At 39.3% G+C, this 17,111-nt stretch overlaps 1 long non-coding RNA gene across 1 annotated transcript; it reads left to right on the top strand.

Annotated features, from left to right (window-relative positions):
• The first annotated feature begins 451 nt into the window (after window positions 1–451).
• Window positions 452–16,135, top strand: LOC145577751 (uncharacterized). The gene is made up of 2 exons (XR_014098835.1): window positions 452–701; window positions 15,871–16,135. It is a non-coding gene; the product is annotated as an uncharacterized LOC145577751 (long non-coding RNA).
• The last annotated feature ends 976 nt before the right edge of the window (window positions 16,136–17,111 follow it).

The following is a 17,111-nucleotide window of genomic DNA, read 5'->3' as shown; positions in this document are numbered from 1 at the left end:
CTCCCGAAAAAGAAAGACGTGAAAAAAAAGTTTTGTTTTTGACTTTCTTGAAAAAAATTTGAAAAAGTTTTTGAACTTCCTCAAAGAAAAGACATGAAAAAGGGAAGAAGTTTTGAACTTCCTCGTTGAGCAAGACGAAATGAATCGTATGGATTGAATTGTTTCACTAGTGGAAATGTTGTCATTTGTAACACCCTATTTATAACGGGCATTATAAAATCCGTTACAAAAAAATAATTATAACGGGCAAAATATATGATCGTTATAGAAAAAACTTATTTGTAACGGGCAAATAAATATCCGTTACGAATAATTAATAATTGTAACGGACAAATAAATGCCCGTTACGAATAATTAATAATTGTAACAGACAAATGTAAAGCCCATTACAACTAAATAAAACTCTAGGGTTTAAAACCTTATTTTGTTCTAACTTTCAACGTCCCCCAGATGCACTTCTCCTTCTTCTTCACTTCGATTTATTTCCAGATCTCTGCAAAACCCTTGATTAATAACTTTGTTCGTCGATTAATCCTGGAGCGTCAATCACCAAGCCGTGAGATATCGATCCGAGTATGCAATGGAAGCTTTTCAATCGACTTTCTCTCTCATCGAATTCAAATCTTTTTGCAATGGAAACTAAACGAGTTACCGAGTTTCCTATGACTTCAAGTTTGGGATGGGATCCTCAAACAACCAAGGTATAAGATCTTTTCGTTTTTTATTTTGATTTTGTTATTATCGGTGCTTTTTTTTTTGACTAGTTCTGGTGAAATTTGAATCGAATAAGGTGAATTTATTGAATTTTATTTATGATTTTGATATGGTTGATTCATGGTGGTTTATTGTATTGATTTAATTATTTTTGTTCAGATCTGTTGTTTTATGCTTGTTTATCGTCTTTTAACGATTTTTGCTTGTTTGATTCGCAAATTTCTGGTATTTAAAAGGAATTGAAATTTTTTTAGTACATGTTTTTTCATGAGTTTGTATGATGTATAGCTTTTGAAATTATGAATTGGTTAATTTTGTTGAATTTAAAATTATTTGCAAAATTATTTTTATTTTTTATTTTATAGATTTTTAAAGAACAAGAAAATTTCTGATTTTTATTTCATGATTGAGGCGATGTTATATAATGCATATCGATGATGGGAACTGTTTTAATTATGATAGCTTAGGTTTATTCTATTAATTTGGTTCTTGAATTTTGTCACAAGTGTTATGAATAATGATATATGGGAAAAGTTTTTAAGTAATGAAACAAAAATTCTGTTGTTTTTAATGAGCTGTGGAAAAGTAGTGTAGTTGGAGCGATGGGTTTTGTTCGTCTGGTGGAGGACTACCAGAAGTATGTGTCTATGGTTGGGTGCAGGACTGGAGTGAGGGGTGTTGTTCGGGTAGCTGCTGGCAGAAACCATCCCCTGGCTATGTCAAAATTAATACGGTGCAGCTATGCTTTCCGAGTTTATAGTGGGTTTGGGGGCGGTGGTTCGAGGTCAAAATTTTTGTTGAAAAATGACTGCTCTGATCCTTTTTCAAATAAATGGTTGAATTTGGATTAAAAAAATGTTATATATGATGATTACCACTAAAATATTCATCATAGATTCATAGATAAAGGTCATGTTAATTTCAAAAAATTCTAATAAGCGTTAGTTTATTAAGATTACTATGCATATTTGCGTATTGCCTTAATGTTGTAGACTTGTAGCCACCTTTTTTTCCCTCCCTTTTATGGATTTTATGATTGGTGTTAAATACAATTTCAAACAGGATTTACTTTATAGACAGTTTTAAGTAAGTGGGACAAATGAAGGGTCCATAATTTTTTATACATTGGTAAAAATCCTACCGTAGAATTGTCTTCTAGTCCAAATCTTAGCATTAATAACGTGGCTGTTGATTTGTTGAATAATTCAGCAATATACTGAAAGCTTTGGTTGTTTGACTTTTGAGTTTGTAGCATCAATATTGCAGTATAAGCAAAGGAGTAAAATTGTGTTGTGTACTTGTCTAGTACTTGTAAGAGATAATATCAGTGTCTTATCTTACATATAAAACCAAAAAAAACTATGTAGCTTACATTTTAAATGGTTGCCTTCTGATTTCTTACTGAAACCCACGTAGCTGGTAAAATACCTTCACAACAGCTTCAAATGTTGCATTTTACCTATTGAAGTGATTTAATCAGAAGTACATCTCTTTATTCATCATGTCTCTGAGTTATCCTAGGTTGTTCTTATATATGCCGTTCTTTTCCTTTACTCATTAGTCGCGATGTGGATGGATCAGGACTATTTATGCATTCATTAGAACTGATATGGGAATTATCATAATATATCCTTGGGATATGGGATGTACGAGGTATATACAAAATATGTCTAAAAAATGAGTCTAACTAAAAGGCAAAGTTTTGTACAAAGTCAAATAAATAATAAAAAGCACAGGTACAAACTACGACGCTGGGGGAGGTAAACCCATCATTGCATAAAACTCCGTCGTATGAGGAGTAACCTCTCCACCTACTCCAGTTCCAGCTCCAGTATCAGCTTCAGTCTCCGCAGGAGGAGGAAAACTCAACGTGGGACCAGTCCACCCAAGATCAACCTCAAGGGCTGCGGAGGCTGCTGCGATGACGAGCCAATCTCGTACATCCCACCACCTCTAAGAGCCGAGGTAGCCTCTCCCTGACCTACCGGCACAACACCATTAGAGGAGGAACCTGAGCCCTCGACCACATCAGTACGGGCAGCCTCAGAACGACCACCCCTACCTCCTGAAGTAGTGCGGCGACGTCTCGAGCTAGACTTCGTCGGATCCCTCCGCACCTTAAGTCTCGTGCTGGTACGAGAAGGAATGGACTGACCATGCAAAAAGAATTAAAATGAGAAATAAGGCAAAATAGAAGCGGTAGTGCAAAAACATATGAAAGAAAAACTACAACCTGAACGGCGTCGTCCTGACGGCAAGTAGCCACGTTCCTCATCTGGACAAGCTGGCTCCGAAAGGCATCTATACATCGTGTCATCGCCGAAATCACCTCGCGCGAGAACTGTCAAAAGAATAAGTCAGTAAACATGTATAATATATATGGACAAAAGTTGCAAATAAATAAGCTTACTCGGGTTTGGTGGCGAGGAATCGATCGCTCCACGAAGCGCTCGTCCTCTAGAGCCGGAGGAATCATCTCCTCAATTGGCCCATATGTCCCCTGGTAATGGATAGACATACGGGGTGACACGAATTCAGCAGCATCGTCCTGATAAAGCAAAAACAAAGTTAATGAAGCGTCACTTAAGAGCTACTTAACGGAAGGTAAAAGCTGAAAAATCATAAAATCATACCGCCACATCCTCAGCCGGTACAGAAAATGGAGCTAACAACGGCAGTAGCTCCTCCGCATAGCATCGCCCAGATATCGTGTAAGATCGCCAAGGGGTACCAGCTCCCTCTGACAAGTTCAACAACCTCGCGGTGTTAAACATGTGACGTGGTTCAGCAGGAACGACAAAGGTATTGGAGGAATGCTGTCTAGCAACCCATCTCTCCAAGGTATGCAGTCGCTCCATAAGTCCCCAAGAAATAGCGACGCTCATCAGAATACTGTGCGACTAACCCAGGCACTGCCAGGCCGACCCACGGTCGGTACATCACCTCAGGCTCCTGCAAAGAGAATCAATCAGGCGAGAATCTATCTAAAGCATCACGAAATGGCAAAAGTATCATACCGCGATGATCCAGTCTCGGACATACGCAATGGACATCCTCACACGGCGGCTGCCCCAGGAATCACTGACAGGAAACCTGTGCGGCGATGGTCTCGCCGGTGCAGCAGAAGGGAAGTACTCATTAAAACAGATCTACAAGGAGTTAAAATTATCATCAAGTCCTAGCTAAAATCTAGAGCTAAACTTTATAGGGAATAATGTTTATCTCTACGACCCTCTAAAAGCTGGACAGAGCAACATTCGTCCTAAAGGACCGATGTCGATACGAGTCCCTCAGCGCTCGAATGAAGTCAGCATATGCCAAACTGGCCCAGTCGTAAGTCCCGATCTTATGTAGATCGCGGATAGCAGGAAGGTAGTAAAAAACAGTGCCCTACTACCCTTGTCAGGGGAGAACGTCCCTGACAACAAAATAAGCGCAAAGTGCGCACCCGCTGCTCTCGGGTGGTCGCATCATCGTCAATAGCCGCTGCCAAAGTCGAATGACGAATCCCCCTAGCGCTGAACTGAGACGACTCTACCTCAGTTCGAGCCCGAAGGGTAATTGGCCCCAACAGCTCCTCGTCCTCAGGGGAAAAGACGTCGATCTCGCTGTCGAACGGCAGTGACACGGAGCTAAACTCCAGTCATGTGATGAGATTGAAGTCGCTAGGAGTGACCATCATTTCACCCCAAGGAAAGTGGAAAGTGTTGGTGGTGTCCCAAAAGAAATCCTCTAGAGCACGAACTACATGGTGACCCCGCTGGAGGCAACCATTGCCTCGGAGGTCTCGTACAGCGCAGTAAGACCGCAACACTCCCATAGGAGTCTCGTCTCGACATCTCTGGCGATGTACATCTGGTACAGATTGCCCAACCCGTCACAGCCGGAGCCATGACAACACGTCCTCCCAACGGTGATACCCCGTCTCACCCTCTCAGAAATGTGGTGGACAGGGGAAAAAAACAAGGTCCGCTCGTCCCACTCAGGGAGTCGACCAAGCAAAGTGGACGGCTCGGAATCGTCCTCCACGGGCTCATGCTCCTGTCGAATGTCTCGAAACCGTGAACCGAAACCTCGCTGTCTAGCCATGCTACATTGTGCATAATTATCATAAATCAAGATACTATAGTATTTAAGGTTCGCCTAGCTGCATGACAGCGAGGTTCTGGTTCACGGTCCTGAGACATTCGACGGGAGCATGAGCCCGTGGAGGACGTTGCCTCTAGCGGGGGTCACCATGTAGCTCGTGCTCTGGTGGAGTTCTTTTGGGACACCACCAACACTTTCCACTTTCCTTGGGGTGAGATGATGGTCACTCCTACCGATTTCAGTCTCATCATAGGTCTGAAGTTTAGCTCCGTGCCACTGTCGTTCGACAGCGGGATCGACGTCTTTTCCCCTGAAGTCGAGGAGCTGTTGGGCCGATTACCCTTCGGGCTCGAGCTGAGGTAGAGTCGTCTCAGTTCAGCGCTAGGGGGATTTGCCGTTCGACTCTAACAGCGGCTTTTGACGATTGTGCGACCACCCAAAAGAAGCGGGTGCACATCTTTGCGCTTAGTTTGTTCTGGGACGTTCTCCCCTGACAAGGGTAGTAGGGCGCTGTTTTACTACCTTCCTGCCGTCCGCGATCTATATCGGATCGGGACTTACGACTGGGCCAGCTTGGCCTATGCTGACTTCATTCGAGCGCTGAGAGACTCGTGTCGACACCGGTCCTTTGGGACGAATGTTGCTCTGTCCAGCTTTTGGAGGGTCGTAGAGGTAAACATTATTCCCTATAAAGTTTAGCTCTACATTTTAGCTAGGATTTGCTGATAATTTTAATTCCTTGTAGATCTGTTTCTATGAATACTTCCCTTCTGCTGCACCGTCGAGACCACCGCCGCGCAGGTTTCCTATCAGTGCTTCCTGGGGCAGCCGCCGTGTGAGGATGTCCACTGCGTATGTCAGAGACTGGATCATCGCGGTATGATTCTTTTGCCATTTCGTAATGCTTTAGATAGATTCTCGCCTGATTGATTCTCTTTGCAGAGGTGCTGGATCGGCCGTGGGTCGGCCTGGTAGTCCTTAGGTTAGCCGCACAATATTCTGCTGAGCGTTGCTATTTCTTGGGGACTTATGGAGCGACTACATACCTTGGAGAGAGGGTTGCTACAAAGCATTCCTCCGATACCTTTGCCGTTTCTGCTCCTCCACCACGTCACATGTTTAACGCTGCGAGGTTGTTGAGTCTGTCAGAGGGAGCTGGTACCCTTGGCGATCTTACACGATCTCTGGGCGATGCTATGCAGAGGAGCTACTGCCGTTGTTAGCTACATTTCCTGTACCGGATGATGATGTGGTTGTACGATTTTTCAGCTTTTACCTTTCGTTAAGTAGCCCTTAAGTGACGCTTCATTGGCTTTGTTTTTGCTTTATCAGGACGATGCTGCTGAATTCGTGCTACCCCGTATGTCTATCCATTACCAAGATACATATGGGCCGATTGAGGAGATGATTCCTCCGGCGGGTCCTGAGGACGAGCGCTTCGTAGAGCGGTCGATTCCTCGCCACCAAACCCGAGTAAGCTTTTTTATTTGCAACTTTTGTTCATATATATTATGCATGTTTATTGACTTATTTCTTTGACAGTTCTCGCGCGAGATGATTTCGGCGATGACACGATGTATAGATGCCTTCCGGAGCCAGCTTGTCCAGATGAGGAACGTGGCTACTTGTCGTCAGGACGACGCCGTTCAGGTTGTAGTTTTTCTTTCATATGTTTTTGCACTATCGCTTCGATTTTGCCTTGTTTCTGATTTTAATTCCTTTTGCAGGGTCAGCCCATTCCTTCTCGTACCCGCACGAGACTTGAGGTCAGAGGGATCTGGCGAGGTCTAGCTCGAGACGTTGCCGCACTACTTCAGGAGGTAGGGGTGGTCGTTCTGAGGCTGCCCGTACTGATGTGGTAGAGGGCTCAGGTTCCTCCTCTGAGGGTGTTCATGCTGTGCCGGTAGGTCAGGGAGAGGCTACCTCGACTCTTAGAGGTGGTGGGATGTACGAGGTTGGCTCGTCATCGCAGTAGCCTCCGCAGCCTCAGCCTCAGGTAGGGATGTCAATGGGGCGGGGCGGGGTGGATGTTGGCCTTCCCATCCCCGTCCCCACATAATATTTTCATCCCCATCCCTATCCCCGTGACGGGTCCAATTTTCATCCCTATCCCCGCCTCACCTGGTACAACTCCAAAACCATCCCCGCCCCACCCCCCACTTGGATATCCATCCCCACCTAATCCCCACCAAAGACCCGCCTAATCCCCACCCAAGATCCACCTAATATCCGTATCTCAAATACACAATCTTTCATAATTAATACGAATTATAAAATAAAACATTTTATACACATTTTTATGTTATAATATAAGTGTCGTACAAAGTATTATAATTAATATTGTATTTCATGTAATTATTTTATAAATAGAATAAAAGTATGTAATTTTGCTTTAAAAGATATATAGATGTGGGTATGAGATGGGGATAGGGCGGGTACAAAGTGAGGGCGGATGGGGCGGGTAAAACTTAAAATCCACCCCCGCCCCATCATCCATGGCGGGTATGGTTTTTATCCCCATTCCCGCCCCACCACCCGCCAAACCGAGACCATTGGGGCGGGGATGGGACTTGATCACTAACTATTCTAGGAGAAGAAATAGGAGGGGAAGGTGCTACTATTACAGACCTAGAAGACTCTATAGGGAGAGACTCCGACTCAGACGACTCTTCAAACATTGGTCCTTGCCCTGTCGTGATGGTTATTTTTCTTCCACTTGGAGTGGTCACCTTGATAGTCTTGCGCCACCTTTGTAGTGATACTTCAGCTGGAGTGATTAGCTTCAAGGGATCGAAACTTTCGCTTTGTAAGACTGTTTGAATGAGCGAGGAGTTATCTTCTCTGTAAGTTGGCTCATTCTTTTCTCGCCCAAATAGTAATCCCATGACGTTAAAGTCAAAGCATGGGGGTGCTTTCTCCTTATGGACTGGAGTTGGGATTTCATCTATGAAGTAACAATCCAAGAAAATCTCAAATCCCGGTTGCCTTACGCCGTTTACAACAAATGGCTCGGGAAATTCATGACATGGATATTCTTTTTCTTCTTTTATAAATTGACCATTAAGTGTAAGAGGGTACTGATCCATTGGGATTGCTTTCTTTTGAGTGCGAGCGTCTTTACGTGCCTTTGATTTTTCCTGGGCTCGCTTGAGATCTTTGCGAGTCGGTTCGAAACCAAGTCCGAAAGTGTTTAACTTAAGGAGGCCAGATGACTCTAGCGATTTTGCTATTCCTTTCTTCTTTCCTAGGGTCATCCCAGGAAAATGTCCTTGTTTCTTCAGAATAACATTTATAATCATGTTAGAATGGGGGTCATGGCAAAGAGGGGTCCTTTCATCCTCCTAGATTAAGGAGACCTATTCGTTAAAGCCCCATAAGTCTTCATCATCCTCGTCGTGCTCTACATTAATGATTGGATTTTCTATAGACTTGATCCTTATAGGCGAAGCATCGATGGTGATAGAAATTCCCCCAACTATAACTTTTACTTGTTGGTGAAGAGATGAGGGGACGATTTTTAGGTCACGAAGCCAAGGGTGCCCTAACAGCAAATTGAACGAAGCTTTAATGTCTACTACTTGGAAAGTAGTAGCATGTTCTATTGCTCTCGCCGTTACGTTAATGGTAATTTTACCAAGAGCTTGACGACGAGTGTTGTCGTAGGCCCTTATTCCTTGTGTAGACGGAGTTAAATTTTCATCCCTTATGCCTAGCATCCTTGCAGTTCTAAGTGGACAGACGTTGATGGTCGATCCATTGTCTACAAGAGTCATATGGACATTCATTCTCTTGCAAACTACTGTGAGATTTAATGCCTTGTAATGTTTGTCACCTTCTGGAGGTAAATCTTTGTCAGAAAAGGTGATCAAATTGATTGGACTAGGAAGATCACTTGTGAGGAAGTTGGCTAACCCCTCAGGAGTAGTGTCAGAATCTATCCCTATTTTGTCCAAGGCATTCATAACAGCCAACCTATGTTCTCGAGATGTCGCCAAAAGTTTCCATACGTTCATCTCAACTTTTGTCTTCTTAAACTGCTTAACGATATCATTGTCTTCAATGATAGGTATGGGAATTTATTGTTTGGTCGGCATAGGTTGTGTGGAAACGGGAGGTTGCATTCTCCCGGATCTTGTGAGGACGTCTATCGATGAGTCTTCTTCAGTCCAAAAGTCAACGGTGGAGACCCTACTATATCTTTTAAGTAGACATCTTCTTCATCACTATCCCAAACTCCATTAATGGTTGCATCGTCTTCTTGTGGAACTTGGAATAGTTTCTTTTCATCAATCATTTTTTGAACTAAATCCTTGAATTTGAAACAGTTTTCGATAGTGTGACCCCATGATTGATGATACTGACAGTAATATCTATCTGTTCTTTTTAATGATTCGAATGGTCTCGGTTCGAGAGGTTTGATCTCGCCATTCCCGGAGAGCATTTCGAACATTTGTGCATATGGGATCCCAATTGGAGTGTAAATTCTATTACTTTTCTTGGATTTTTCAGTGACTTGTAAAGGAAAACGTTTTGTCTCATCAATCGTTCCCATGGGTGTGAATTCTCTCTTAGGTTCATTTTTCGGGAGTGGAACCTCGTCATATTTCTTTTGAAGTTCCTTTATAGCTTTGAGAGTTTCACGTAGTAAATGCGATCCTTCCATCATAGACAGTGTGAGCGATTGTATGTATTCTTTACTTGCCGGTTCTGGAAGGCTATCCATGGCGTCGAAGAATATCTCCTCGTCTTCTTCAATGGCATGGATTTCTTTGACAGGTTTAATGAGAGACGAGGGGTCAACCTCGCTTTCCTCATCAGAGATAGCCAAGGCATGAGCGAGAGGTGCATTATCAATGCTTGACTTCTTACTGGCAGGGGGCAATGGTAGCTTGTTGTTATCGATTAAGTCTTGGATAGCTTCCTTAAGCTTCCAACAGTTTTCGGTGAGATGACCCCTGCCTTGGTGATACTTACAGTGTGCATTGGGGTTTCAATTAGCCGACCTCTTTTCGACTGGTGGTTCCCTAATGGTCCAATAGGAGTTATAAGACCTTTTGCATTTAATCGATCAAATGCGGTGTCATAACTCATGGCAATAAGAGTAAAGTTTCTCCTAAATGGTTTCTTTTGTCTTTGATTTGTTCATAGCAAGGACTCCACCTAAATTAAAAGTGCTAACGTTGTTTGAGTGGGTGGTTTTGGAAGAAGAAGGATTGTCGTTCTTCTTTCCTTTCCAGCCACTGTTGGAGTTATTGTTGGTAGCTTTTAACTTCACCAGGTCGTCTTCAATATTGATCCTAATGTCGTAGACGACCTTGAAGGTATGGAGATTATTTTGATACTTGAGATGCTTGGAATATTTTTCTTGAAGGTTTTTGATGACTAACCTTACAGACTCTTTTTCACTTGGCACCTCAATCATCTTAGCTGAGGTTTCTCTCCATTTGTTAAAAAAAGAGGTGAAACATTCGTTCTCTTTCTGCTTGAGGATTTCAAGTTCTCTATGGTCAGTGTCAGCTTGAATGTTGCACTTGTATTTATCAACGAAAGCGTTTGCTATGGACTCCCAGGTAGAGGTCTTTTCTTTCTCGAGAGAAAAGAATCATTGTTGGCAAACGGTCTCGAGGGATAGTGAGAACAGAGAGGGGAAAACCTTCTTATCGATACCCTTAATACTCATTATTGTTTCGAAAGCTCTTAAATGAAAATAAGGGTTATCAGTTGCTTTGAATTTCGGGATGTCGTTGGCATTGAACTTCTGCGGAAGAAGATCTTTGTCCACCGAGACCCCTTGTGAGCCCTTGAAACTTGTAGTCGCGAGTGGATGGGACACCGTGGGTTTAAAAGACACTCGCTTCCATGGTTTGGTGAATTCAACATTCTCGGATGTACCCTTTGTTTCTCAGAGCGTTCAATCAGGTAGATGGAGCATGAATTCCCAGAGAGTTATGTCCATATGTAGAACACTCTATTTTTTCTACATATACATTTTAAATGGTTGCCTTCTGATTTCTTACTGAAACCCACGTAGCTGCTGAAAATACCTTCACAACAGCTTCAAATGTTGCTTTTTACCTATTGAAGTGATTTAATCAGAAGTACATCTCTTTATTCATCATGTCTCTGAGTTGTCCTAGGTTGTTCTTATATATGCTGCTCTTTTCCTTTCTTATACCTCATTATAGCGCGAGTTATTGTTTAGCAGATGGCTCTAAAATCAATAATAGTAGCCAAAGCAACTTACTATCTCCAAGCAAAGTTTTTAAGCTTGGATTCTTTACTCCTGATGAGAGGTTCAACAAAAACAGGTATTTGGGTATATGGTATTACTGCTCCAATCCTAGGATAGTTGTATGGGTTGCTAATAGAGAAAATCATGTTTTGGGTAACAATGGCTATGTTGTAAGTAAAAGCATTTCATTAATTTGTTTTGGTTCTCCCTGCTTTTCGTTTATCAAATGGTATCTAAGTAAAAGGAAATTGGTGTTAACACCCTCTTTCTCCTTTCTTTAAACCTTGCTTTCTAGATACGTTCTTTTTATTAGGTAGTTGTTCATGGAAGTTCCTCTCTAATTAAGCTCTCTTTGTAGATAAATAGCTGAAGTCTTGTATCATTGTTATATTCTCAACTCGAGGTGTGTCATCTTGTCATTTTTATTGATTATGGATTTTATTTTGTTTCTCCATATCAAACTCTTCTAAAATTACTCATAATTTTGTTTGGTTAATATTTGCTCTTGATTTGACTTGCAATTCAAAGATTATGACTCAAATTATATGTTTGTCACTCACTCAAATTTCAAGTATAATTTCTATCTCTAATTGGATTCCAGTTAACACATTAAGTAATGTTCTCTCCTCTTAGAAATCTGCTTCCCCATTATGTAGAATGATTATGATTTCTGAGAATCATAATTAATTTTATACTGATGTAACTAGGGCTGGCAATTAGGTCGGATCGGGTTTGTGTTCGGGTCAGCTATCCCTTGACCTGAACCTGATCCATTTGAAAACCTCAACTTGAACCTGATTATTTCGGGTTCGGGTCAACCAGAAAATGACCTTATTTGACCCAATTTTTTGTTTGAGTTCAAATAAGGTTATTTCAACCTGAAATTAACCTAAATATGACCTGAAATTAACCTGAATTTGACCTGAAATTAACCTAAATATGACCTTTAAGTGAATAGCCAAGTTTCAAACCGCAAACATTAAATGCTTCAAACAATCAAACCTAACAAATAGGAAATAGTCCAACATAAAACAACATAGTCTAAGTACGGTACCTAATTATCAATTACAAACCAAGAATGTACTAACAAATTACAAACCAAACAAGTTCAAATATTCAAGTTCTCAAATAACATTAGAGGATTCAAAAGGGTTTTCAAGTTTTTCAAATCAGTGATGTATGTGGCGTATCATTCTTGTTCTCCATCTCAAGCTTCATAATTGATCCACAAAGCATTTCCAATTGAGGATCCATAGAGTCTACAAAACACACACACAAAAAAAAAAAAAAAAAAAAAAAAAAAAAAAAAAAAAAGAAACAAGTTACCATTAATAGTGCATAACATAAGAAATAAAATCATATTACATTATATATAACATTATTTACTACTTTCCCCAAAAGCCCAATCCCTTAAGCAAATGATGGACTCCACTGTTTCTGGCTTCAATGAACTTCTATAACAATCAAGTACCCGACTGCCGGTACTAAAGGCCCAATAAGCAGGGTAACGAACAGAAAGAACATCCTTAGCCATTTGAGCTAAAACAGGGTAACGAACTGAACAAGTTCTCCAATTAGCTAAAATATCAATGTTGCTGGATCGAGGCATATGTGGCTCCTCATAATACATATCCATATCTGAGTTCATAGCCACAAAAAGCATCAAAATCCTATAAAAACCAAATCATAAATATCAGATTATATTATTATATAATCAGATTATAAACAGATAATATAATCTGATTATAATCAGATTATATAAATCAAATTATATCAGATTATATAAACTAGATTATAATCAGATTATATAAATCAGATTATAATCAACTTATAAAAATTAGATTATAATCAACTTTTATAAATCAGATTATAAAAATCAGATTAGAATGAACTTATAAAATTCAGATTATAAAAATCAGATAATAAAAATCATATTATAATGAACTTATAAAAATCAGAATTATCAGATTATATAAATTAGCCACACTATGCAAAATCAGAATATTAATCTCATAATACACAAGTCAGCTTATAAAAATCAGATTATAAGGGAAGAAGTGTCTACCTTCATAATATCATCATCAGCTTCCTTCACAACTTCAGAATAAGTAGATTTGAGATTTTCATTGCTTGATGAAGATTGTGATGCAGTATAAGAATTGTACAATTCCCTTATAGAATCGCTAACTTTAGAGAACTTAAGCTCATATTCAACACTGACTCCATAGATCCTCTTGTAACCCCATTGGACACATTGAAGCTTATATCGTGGATCCAACACCACAGCGATAAATGTACTAAAATCAGCCCATTACTTTCCAAATTTGCCGAGCATCTTGTAAGCCATTTTTTGCATAAAAAGATCTGGAACTTCTCATTTCAATTTTTAACAACTATCTAAATTTTAAAACATTAAAAAAGTAAAGATTGGAAGTAGGATATTTGGTTCCAGAAAAGGCTAGTGCGAAATCATGAAAAACTTATAAAAACTTGCATATTTTCTCTACTCTACCCCATTCTTCCATGGAAGGACAATAAACATAGTTGGCATCAACTTTTTGAAAGTGAATTAAAGCCTTTTTGAAATACAAAGCACTATCAAGCATCATGTAAGTGGAGTTCCATCTAGTAGGAACATCTTGTTGTAAAGATCGAGTTGATTGAAGTTCAACATGTGCTACACAACTTAAGAATCTTTGTTTTCTAGCTTGAGAACTCTTACAATATTTAACACTCTCTTTAATCTTACACACATCCCCATCAATCTCTTTTAAACCATCTTGAACAACTAGATTAAGAATGTGAGCACAACACCTTACATGAAAAAAATTCTCCACCATAAATCAAATCAAGTTCCCCTTTAAGATTTTCAGCAAAAACATCATTTAAAGAAGCATTATCTAATGTAATTGAAAAAATGTTTTTTTGAAACCTCATTCCTTTAACAACCCATACACATGATCACATAAATGAATGTCGGTATGAGGGGAAGCAATGTAAGAGAAGTTCAGAATCTTTTTTTGCAAACACCAATATTTATCAACATAATGAGCTGACTGTCAGTGGTTATGGAAGTCCAACAATCAGAGGTCAATGCAATTCTACCAGAAGAAGAGGCCAACACATCTTTCAATTGCTCTTTTTCCTTTTTATGCATCTTAAGCACATCAGATTTAATGGTGTTTCTTGAGACAGGTTTGAAATTAGGATTCGGATAAGAAAATAATCTCCTAACACCCTTATACTCCACAAATTGAAAAGGCAGATCATGCTCAACAATAGCAAGACACAACAATTCATGAAAATAAGCAGCATCAAATTCAGGCATTCTATTTCCTAAACCAGAAGATGTTTTCTGTAAAATCATTTGACGAACATCCCTAAATGACCTCTGTTTACAATTTTTAAGATGACGATGAAGATTTCCTGTTCCATTCTTACTATCATCATTAAAGCATACACCACACTTTTTACATTTGCAAATAAAATTACCATTTTCATCAGGCTCATCCAAAAACTCAAAATGCACGCAAACATCAGAAGAAAGGGACGGGGATGTTGGCGTTTCTTACCAGTAAGAAGCACACGAGGTTTTTTAGGGGAAGCTTTGTGGCTTTTTCTCTTTCCCTTATTATCCATTGTTGAATCAGTTTCTTCCTCTCTAGAAGAAAGTTCTAGAATATTGTTGGACATCCAAATTACATTAACTAGAATTAATTCTTTTATCATCCAAAAAATTGGATACTTGTAAATAAACAAAAAAATCAATTCGTATAATCCATAACAAAATCAATATATCAATTCGTATAATTAGTATAATGCTTAAATCAATTCGTATAATTACATAAAATCAATAATTAGCATGAAAATAACAAAATCAATTCATATAATCCACAAAACAATTCGTATAATTACATGAACTAGCATAAATTCGCATAAAATTGCATAAATCAGTTCGTATAATTACATAAACTAGCATAAATTCGCGTAAATTTATAAATCAACTCGTATAATTACATAAATCAGCATAAATTCTCATAAATGTGAATAAATCAATTCGTATAATTACATAAACTAGCATAAATTCGCATAAATCAATATATTAATTTGTATAATTACATAAACCAGCATAAATTCGCATAAATCAATTTGTATATACTTGTAAAATAACAAAATCATTCGTATAAACTCATAAATTAAGAACAATAAGCAAGAAAAATACCGTATGGGAGTGAGAAGATAACAATTGTAGTCGAATTCAATAATTGTGAAGACTGGAAGAACTCTGATAAAACAATGGTGAAGTGATTTTAGCCTTTTAGGGTTTTTTAGTGTGTCGTTTTTGAGGAGAGAGAAAATTAAAGAGAGAGAACAGAGAAGGGGGTAAACGGCTGGTAAAAAATGAGGGTAGAAAATGAAAATTTAGGGTTTTTATTTTATATGTGGAAGCCACTTAGGAATTTGGGCTGGGCTAATTTACACTTTTAAAGCTTTTTACGTTTTTTTTTTTATTTTACTTAAAATAGTTCGGGTTATTAGGTCGGGTTCGGGTTGGGGTTGACCCGACATGATTTTGTCCTAAAATTTATTTTGGGTTAAGTGGGTCGTTTTCGGGTTGAGATTTTCAATCTTAATCTAATCCATTTAATTTCGGGTTCGAGTTCGTGTCAACTCATTTAAGTTTTCGAGTCGAAAATCTCAACCCTAACCCGCTTTTTTCAGGTCGGGTTCGGGTCGGGTTAGTTTTTGCCAGCCTTAGATGTAAGCTATTATAGTTTGGTCAATACTTGTAACTTTGTAAGTATTTGCTCTTATAACTTCGCAATTTGATGCAGATTTCTTCTTTCAAGGTGGAGATACTAATGGTGATTCAGGTCTATATAGGAACCTTGTTATGGAGTACTTTTTACAAGGAGCTTGCAATTAGGGTCACAGAATTTCAATTGACATTTGTTTTTTCTTTTTAGTTTTTTTAGTTATTTTTTAGGAAATAATGAATAAATGAAAAAGCAGATTGTATATGAAGCATATACATACATTGTATAAAATAAAATTTTCTCTCATTTATTTATAAAATTTATGCTAGCTAGCTGTCCAACATCTGCTGGAATTTTTTTTTAATTGGCTCATAGATCATTTGTAATGGGCACAACAGGTGCCCGTTACGAATAACGGGGTTATTTGTAACAGGCATGGAAGATGTCCGTTACGAATAACCCGTTATTCGTAACGGGCAGAGGAGATGTCCGTTACAAATAACCCGTTATTCGTAACGGGCACGGTTATTTGTAACGGGCATTTCAACTGCGTGTTACAAATAAACACTTATCCGTTACAAATAAACACTTATCCGTAACGGCCGCATACGTAACGACCAGTGCCCGTTACGAATAGCCCCTTTTTGCCTGTTACATATGCACTTTTTTCCACCCGTGCTTTTCTTGAAAATAATGTATGCATGATGCATGTTCTTAGGCCAAGGTCAGGAGGCTAAGGACAATTACATCATGTGACACGATAGATGAATGAACTTAAGTGATGGAGCTAAGCATCATATATGGCGTAAAGAAACGATCTTGAACGTCACTTAGGTTTGGAAGTTAAGCACGTATATAGATGAATTGATTACTTCACAATGAACGTTGCTTAGGTCTTGACCTAAGCACGATATGCTATGCATGAAACAATGAATATTTCTCAAGTTAGGGAGCTGTGCAAGTATATAATGTTTCTTCTAATGAATATTGTCTTGAAAGATGATGAAGCATGCACAGTGTTGAAACAAGATTTCATGATAAAGGTCGAGTTTCTAAGGGAAAGATGATATGACTATGTATGTGTGCAAAAAGTGTGTGAAAGTGATACTAAGGTGAGGTTGCAAAGGCTATGGTCAGGGAAATAGATGTGAGAAGAGTCGAGATGGTGACCCTTTAGGCTAGGTAGGCTAAATTATGTGGGTTCAGGCCCTCAAGTCTAGCTCTAGATGGATAGGGTCATAGGGATAAGCATTGGATATTCTTTGAATCGATCATGCATGGATATGAATGTGAATGTGAATATGAATGTGGCCGCACCT

This window comes from Chenopodium album, chromosome 1 (genome assembly GCF_948465745.1).
Source record: "Chenopodium album chromosome 1, dcCheAlbu1.1, whole genome shotgun sequence".
Classification (NCBI taxonomy): domain Eukaryota; kingdom Viridiplantae; phylum Streptophyta; class Magnoliopsida; order Caryophyllales; family Amaranthaceae; genus Chenopodium; species Chenopodium album.
Note: the sequence above shows the minus strand (reverse complement) of the source record. Positions and strands in the feature narration are given on the sequence as shown.